This window comes from Hylaeus volcanicus, chromosome 1 (assembly GCF_026283585.1).
Source record: "Hylaeus volcanicus isolate JK05 chromosome 1, UHH_iyHylVolc1.0_haploid, whole genome shotgun sequence".
NCBI lineage: Eukaryota > Metazoa > Arthropoda > Insecta > Hymenoptera > Colletidae > Hylaeus > Hylaeus volcanicus.
Window position 1 is genome coordinate 24,094,158 of NC_071976.1, and position 9,038 is coordinate 24,103,195.

Sequence of the window (9,038 nt, forward strand, 5' to 3'; positions counted from 1 at the left end):
CCTTTTGTTCCTCTTTCGAAGCTTGTCGACGACTGACCGCCGAGGAAAAGGAACTGCTCGCTAAATCCTGCTCTTAATTTCAAACTCATCAAACGCGTTCAGAATTTTTATTGGACCATTTAAAAATTATATAGAGTCAGTCCCATAAGTATTCGTATTCTCTATGTCTATCGAAGAAATTTGGCACAATTAAATGACAATTACATGAATAAACTGTACAACATGTATATATTTATAATGAAACATTTGCGTGAAAACATTAAACCTGTTATTTAATTTAGACAAAATTTCTTCGATAGGCACAGAGGGTACGAATTCTGATGGGACTGACTGTACATCTAGAAACAATTGATGTTACTTGAGTTTCTTGAAATTGTAAAGCAGGTGGTCAGTTGTAATTTCCTCATCACAGGAGCCGCGGCGAGGTCGATCTCCTTTCTTTTGCAGATTCTCACCCTTGACAATGATTCATTGCACCAACACACTTACTTTCTTTGTCTCTCTATCACTTTCTGTCAGGGTGATCAACATCCACCGATAAAACGCAGGTCTTCCAATACCTTGGCGCGCGCGTGTCGAACTAATGCATAGGAAGCGGCTTCCATTACTTTGCGGTAACGCTGTAATCGGTTTGCAACGAATCTACGATGTCATTAGAACGCGAAACGTCCGATTCGCGGTAATCTCGTGCCTCTAATCAATGACACCGACGGAATATTCGCCGATCCACTCGGTTGAAACTATACAAACGAGTGGCTGGTCGTAGATTAGACGGCCGGTGTCTCGTTATTCGCGGCAACAGGCCGCGACGCTTATCGATTCGCCGATATTTAACGTCGCTGATAACGGATCCGCGGCAATTAACCGCGAGCTGTGGGAATCAATTAGCGAGACGAGCCACGGTCGCATAAACTTGGCAAACAGAATGAGATTGAATTACGAGGGGGCTGAGAGGGTTGAGAGTTTACGACCGGGCGGATAAAGCGAGTCGGACCATGCGCTATTGCGCTCGTTAGCGTTGCTGACGGTCCCGTTTTATGTGCCTTCGCGGATAAAAGAAGGAATAAGGGCGGCAGAGGGAGGAACGGCGCTGGTTCGAAACAAAGGATAAGCGAAATTCAATTCGAGGATCCAGCGTTGCGATGGGATCAATCCAGTGCCAGATCCACTCACTGGGTATTACGGTAAAACCTTCATTATACGAATCTTTGTTATCAAAGTTCTCGATTGTCTGAAAGCTTCGCTATTACAACGGTCTGTATGGTAGAATCTTCTTTATCTCGAACCTCTGCTACTTGAATGCTAGAGAATCTAATTTCCGGGAAGTCATATTGGTTAAATATGTTGATGGTTTATGGTGGGTGTGTTATATGTTCATTGTTAGGGTTTTGGGGAAAACTGGGATCGGAAACTTAATAATACTTCCAAATAGAATAAATAATTCGGGTAATAATATTCATGAGGTTAACAGTTTTTTATATCAATATTCTTTGGCAGAGGAATACAACTGACAGAATGATAAATTCAGGCATATAGATTGCAGATGGAGGTGAATGAATATATTTTATTATTACTATAACTCATTTCTGATCCATAATGAGTTCATCTAGACCCATGCAATAAATTTCATTACGCGATTCCTGTCCTTTCATGTATTTTGTCTTATTAACAATTGACATGTACATTCGATTTTTATTTTTGTCCAAGGTAATTCATTTTTATTCTGTGTTCGTCTAAATTCGACTTACGGTTTTAATTAAAATTAATTTCGATATATCCTTTCATACATACATCACATATTTAACAAAATACTTAAAGTAATTCATTCGGATCCACACGTATTTTACCTTGCTTGATAGTTCGGTTTAAAATTTCCTTTCCCTTATACACGAACCGTGTTTTATATTTAGCATCGGTTCTTTCGAACGCGGTAACATTTCCAGGATAATTGTTAAGAGCCGAGGTCCGTCGTTCAGGATGATCACCAGCTGACAAGGCCACGAGCGGCCATAAATTTTCAACTACAAAGGTTACGGCCGCCACTGACCTTGGGCAATTGGAGCCCGCGGATAAAAAGGCGCATCTGGCCACGCGATGCAAATGCGTTGATGCATGTTACATTGAGGAGGTCGCTGTAAATCAAGCCTGGGTTATTTTTTGGTCCTGAAACGTGCCACGGGACGGTAAATAATGGGACTCCGAAGAAACGCGGCTCGGGCGATGATTGCGAACAGTACTTTGTTAAAATGTCTATTGATTTATCGCGTACGGATGGTTACCTGCTCGTAAATCAGCTGTGATTTCATTTGGCTAAAGAGGGAAATGCAGATTTCGTGAAAAGGGAATAAAGAGTGACTTGACGTTGAGGAATTTACGTGCTGGACCCTGGCGTGTCAGTCGATTCATGCATTCTGTTGCGAGGCAAGTGTCCTCTATTTTTAGGCTGATATATACAGTTTTCTGGACTTCTTTTCAACGTCCATTTAGTGAATTTTTCAAGTGTCATTCCTGGAACAAATTAATATATGAAGAAACGTTTTTTACGTTTCGAGAAAGAAATAGTAAGTGTGGCAAATTATATCCCGTAGAAAAGGTGTATTTCATAAAACGTAAATAATTTACTCTAACACTCATATGTATATCGTTAGTCTATTATTTTAATAATATCAATGTCCATGATATTTATGTAGAAATCAAGGTAGAATTAATAACGTAAAATGAAAGAAAATTTCTTCATGAACTTGTATATCCAGTTTAGACTAACTCGAATGCGTTTATAATTCCTCTTTAAAATTACATCTGCACCCCATCGGCAATCGTCGACGGAATCGAAAAAATTTCCAAAGGCTTAATGATCTTTTACAGTAATCCTGCAAGTATGTTTCCACCACGCAAAAGTGGTTGCACGAAGGCGATATAAATGTTGAGCTATGCGTCCAGAAGAATTGCCTGAATTCCCCATTCCCAGGTCAGGTTGGAGCGGTTCCATCGCGCGTTTCCCATACACGTTTCGACCAGCATACTCGACGATCTAAAATCACGATAGCACGGCGCACCGTTCGCGATTCACGATCCGCGATTCACGGTCGTCCTCCTTTCTTTGACCGATCTCCCGATGCAACGGTATTCGCCTATGGCGCCCTATTCGCGCTGCCAACGATCGACCGATACAGAATTTCCGTTCCTCTTTTTCCGTCGTAACCGTGGCCTTTCAGATCTCGTTAGAAATCGGCGAACTCTTGTTGCTTCATTTCGCTCGACTATGTTCCAGCGAGCGTGATAGTGTCCATGTAAGTAATTTATGACACTTGTTCGCCGATTTTTTCGCTGGATAATCGGGGAGTTATCTCGCCCGGTGACCTTGCCAGCCCTTCTTTTGTGAGGAGAAGCCATTGAAATGCCGATCTCGCGTGCGCTAAGAACAGCTGTCGTGACTATTTCTGGACTTATCGCAGTTAGCCAATTTATTATCAGAAGTATTTTTATTTCGATCGTGATTTTTGTAGTTAATTTTTCTTTCATTTTTCATTTCATACAAATCTCTTTGAAAAATGGACAACATTGTAATGGATAGGCTAGTTGGATAGTTTTTAAAAATAGAGGAGGATGCTTCAGAATTAAATCACAAGGGAAAGAAATTGGAACGCTCTGAAGAAACTCGGTGGAGAGTAAATAAATACAAGGTCTTACCTAAATATTATTTCGACTAATATTTATTTCCTTATCAGAACTTCGGTCACATTTAGTATATGCAGTAATTCTTGTGACCTACATCATGGTTTAAAAGCTAATAAATGAATTAATTATTGCTTCTATAATTTGAGATAAAGAGAAATTTCTGACAAGAGTGTCATGTCAGAAAATCAACGAAACATTATACTTTTATATCATCACTCAAAGAAATTGCTACTTTTAATACATATTCACAGTGACACCCCAACCCTGATTTTGTACTGATCGCATCCAAGTACAAGCCTCCCCTAGCACAAACAGAATCGTATTTGATCTCCACAGACATCAATCTCCAGGGACTCGGAGCGCAAGTTAAGAGTGCAAGGCGCACCAGCCAACAATGCCCTCCTAACAGCGTGAAATGCACCAGGCAAGATGCACCTGCCTAGATGGAAAAACCGCCGAACATTCCAGTAACATCCCACGGATGAGGTCCGTTGGGGTTATCGTCGAACTAGTCTGGCTGAATAACGAAAAAGAAACGTCCGCTGGCGGAGGATTCTCACGGAATCTATTTCCATCCGGCGAGACCTCCCACAGTACGCGCCTCTGGCAGGCCGGCCATTTTTCCATCGCGAGGTGAAAAAGTCCCTAAGATATACGGATGCCGTAGAGAAAGGGCTAACTAATAATTAACCCGATCGTGCCGCTGCGCAACTCTGCGCTTCTTGCGCCCCTTCTTCCTCTCGGCTCGTCCGTGGGGAGGCGCGCTACCGATCCGCGAGGAAGCTCCCGTTGCATACGCGATCCTAGGCGAGGAACGAATACTACGTCGTTCCCCTGTACAAAGAAACACGCCTTTGGCGCGCGTAATCGTCGTTCTTTCGGACGAACTCGTAAATCCCGGTTCGCTGAATACCGTTCGCGGCGGAGCAAGGGCGGAATAATGAGTGGCCGGCCGAAGGAAGCGTAGAAATCGAAACTGCGCTTCGGCGAAACCGTTTCCGAACGAGCAGGAAGGTGGAAAACGACAGGTGGGACGCTGAGGGGCCTCGTCGAACCTTTTCCTAGAAAGATATAGTTGATGCTACAGGATCCGCAGGTTCTAAAACGCCCCATACTCGATACAATCTGTCGTAAGACGGTGTCGACAAGTCGTATGACACGTCGCATCGTGCATGGGACGTTTAAAGGTAACAAGGAATCGTCAAGTGTGCAAATGAATTGGGGTTACTGATACTGGCGTCATTCGATTGACGATGTTGGAAATGTTTATGTTGGTGTTGGTTTTTTTGCGAAAATAAACCGTTATAATTTGAAAGTTTCCTTTCACTTGTTCGAGACCCTCCGATTAATAGTGATCAAAACAGCTGAGTTCGGTAGAATAATCTACTAGTGTCCGCGTCTCTCGCACCGTTATTCTAAAACGCGTGTATCTAAATTTGGTCTTTTGTTTCTTAAATATATTACTTTAGTGGAAGACTTAAAACCTGCGTGTTTCATTTAGCGAAATATTCGATTAACTGTTTACAGATTGCGAAGCGTTCTGGAGCCTTGAATTCACATTAACAAATAGCACATTATTATTTTTTAATGCATTCTCTATGAAATTTAAACAATATTATAAATCATTGAAATGTGCTTCTCTGAACCCAACCAGATCATACCCAGGCAAAATTGGAGCGAGGAGCCAGTAGCCACAGCAACGATAACTCGATACCCTGATGCTCGACAAACAGATTGATGCTTAGAATGCAATCAAGCACCCAATCCCTGTGTCTCTCTCGAGTGCGTTCGACTGCGATCGCGGAGCGTGTAATTTGAGAGCGAAAGAACGCTGGAACGACAGGGACTGGGAACTTGGTGAAAGCAATTGAACCTATCTCCCCTCTTGAACCGCGCATTCCCGCGGCTCGGCTGCCACGTCCTATAATTACAGGATATCTGGAAACTCCGACACTGCTCCAGCGACTTTGTCTTACCCATATTCCGTTCTCTGAGCGTTCTCCCGTTCCGAAGTTCTCGGCCACGGGCAGGCTGCTTTCCGAAGAAGCGGGACAAGCCGATAATTTAGCAGTTTTGTTACTTCTCGGCCACGGCTACCTTCGACGATCGTTGTACATGTTCGAAGCCACTGTGTACCTCTCTACCCCCCTCGTGCTCTATCTCCCGAGGGCTTGGCAAGCTACGCGTCCGCGGGCTGAGGATAGTTGCACCGGGCAGGGGTTATTCTCGGATTTTTTGCAGGAGCACTACGTCCCGAGGGAAAAAGAATTGTATCTGTAGGCATAAAGGGTAGGATTAGCTTTCTAAAAATATTTGTTGTTGCCACGGTAAATATGGAGAAGCTAAGTTATGCTTGTTTCGAGTAGAGTATGTTGGTGTCTTGAATTCAAGGCGCTGTACAGTGATCGAAAAAGGCATGAAAATGGCAACTATAGGAAACTATTATTTCGAGAAACAAATTAAAACAACTTGCTGTCTATAGTTTTAAACCTCTTTTGGGTCAACCTAGACTCATTCGGCACATTTCTTATAATAATAAGGAAAAATCACTTAGATTCTATACATGGATTCTATTTACTTTTGAACGAGTTCTCTTCCTTTCTTGTAAATTGTACAAGGATACTTTATCGCGAGCCTCGTCAACTGCAACATTTTTTGTTGAAGATAGAGAGCAGCGAAGTCTATTAAAAAATGATTTCTCGTTCTGGTTATTTACTCTGGTACGCTTCACTACGCTCGGTAACAATTCAAAGCAGGGACGAGCTTATCATTACGAGAATCGAAGCAACGCCTGACCGAAGATTCTTGTTCCGCGCAACGTGTAATCGGGACGTGTGTTTTATTGCGTGCGCCTTAACATCGGCCACATTACCGTCTATCCGCGAAAGCATCGTCATTTATATCGGGTGTAACTGCAACCTTCGACGCTTCCTCCTTCTACGACGCTTCGTCGAACGTGTCCGACAATTTTCAGCCGCGACTCCCTATTGCGCTCCGGCGTCGTCCGGACGTGCGACCCTGCAATCGCAGTAATTCTCAAGGTGGTGCTTAAGTAGGCGCATACATCGCGTCTATGACGCCGTTCGTGAAGAATCGTGACGGTCCTCGCGTGAGCTTCAATGCAGTCACGACGTAATCTTCGATTCCGAAGGGACCGTGACTTCTGACCCGAAACATCGGGTCGAAAGCGCGCAACATCGGTTCCGCGTTACATTTCCGAGCCAGAGTTTATTACAATACTCAGTGGAATGTCGTGAGTAGATTCATGTATTACAGAAATGTCCCCCTATTTTCTAATAGAATTTTCTCAAGAAATGATTCGATGAAAAAAAGCGTCAACAAATGAAGAATTATATTTTTAAGTCGTTTCTGAAGTTTATTACGAGGATACCTCGATGAGTGAGTCTCGGAGCTGGATGTTAATTAAATTTTAACACGAACCATATTTGCATACGCTAGAATTTGCTTTCGCCCAGCAATCCCTGTTCCGATGTTCTCTATGAAACAATTAAATAAATATTATTCGTCATCTGAATTCTTTAGATGTGCCATTCTAACTCCATACATATCCAAGTGTTATGGTAAGTGATGGAACATTCATGTTCCATCTATATTCTACATACAGGTATCGATGCCAGTACGTGACGTGAAATTTGCATCCTCTAAGAGTGAAGCAAAATAAGGTTTTACGTTCGAATAAACTTTACGTCCATCTAGACGAAATAGCGTTATAAAGGCGAAGTGTGAATACTTATGAGAATTTGTGAATGCATCTCAAGCACTTTCTTAAGACACGATATACAAAACCTGACTTAAAGATAGAACAAACACTGCGTCCCTCGCTGAAACGTTACTCAACATTGCAACGAGAGGTCAAGCATTACACGACAGGTGTCCTGTGACTCGTTCTAAATGCCCCACCCAGCGATCACTTCGTCCAACAATTACTATCAGTCATAAGATTCATAGAATATTCACGAGTAATACTACGCAATCCAACACGATAGACACGCGACCCTCCCATTTATTTCTCAAGGGAACCACATAAACTGCGGGCGATTATGGCAATGTTGTAAAAGCTTGTCTTCTTCAAAGTCCCTGACGAACAAATCTTAAAAGAATCATTGCCTGTCACGTGTTCCCCGAGACCTTCCTGCTCCGACCTCAGGACAGCGTACAGCCGTCGCTGCGCAAGATTCCAGCACAACCAACACGATTTCCCATTTAAATCAAGCGCTGGCGTGCCGCGGGCGAAACGGAGAAACGGAGAAACGCATCAGCCCTGCAGGAAGCGTCCTGCATCAGGTCTGGGGAATTTTTCCAACCTCCAGAGCAATCGCTCGAACTCAAGGTTACGCGAAATGAATATAATTAGATCGGGAAGGTCAACTGCGTTCGGGAATTTGCCACTGATTTCTGTACAGGGTGAGCCAGGAGAAACAGAACATTCAAGTGTCTAGTGATCAATATAGATGTAGTCCCATAGATATAATCCCATAGACCCAGTCGTCCTATAAATATTCACACCCTCTATGTCTATTGAAGAAATTTGTTTCAATGAAATGGTAGGTTCGATGTTTTCAAGTGTATGTTTGTATAAATACGTTGATTATATAAATATATACATGTATAAACTTATTCATATACATATTTATAATGAAAAATTCATCTGATAACGTCAAACCTATTATTTAATTTAGTCAAACATCTTCAATCGACATAGAGGGTACGAATATTTATGGGATTGATTGTATATGGATGCAATTGACCTCCTTCTTCTAGGTTTTGCAAAAATAATAGGTGTGTATACAATTTCATAGCGTAAGAGTTGACGTCAAGGTGAGTTCAAGAAGATTTCCATTAGATGAAACAAAAGTGCTGATGAAAATGAGAAACTAGATTGGCCGCGAGGGTCCCATCTCGTCACCACTCTCGTCGTCTGACCTTCTGATTTCTTCTTCATGGGAACATTTAAACAGGAGATGTACAGTTCAGTACCCCCTTGGGAGGTATTACACCGAAGAGAAATTTAAACTGTGCTGAACAGATATTCTAGAGGTCAGCTCTTGCAATTCCAGCTTCTCGCTGATGTCAGCTCTGCCCAGAGGACATTATGAATAGTCTCTGGAAATAAATTAGCGTGCAATCAACTCATTGTGTTTTGTCATCTTTGTAAAACGTCTACAATACCTAGATATTCATCTCAGGATGACCTCAATTACATGCCCCCTAGGAACTATCCAAGCTTAAAACAACCATTTCCCTTAGTGTATCACAATCAACGCAAAATGCACCCAAGCCGATCGAATTAACATTTCCGAATGAATAATTTGTATCTTATTTACCTTGTCTTTACCTTA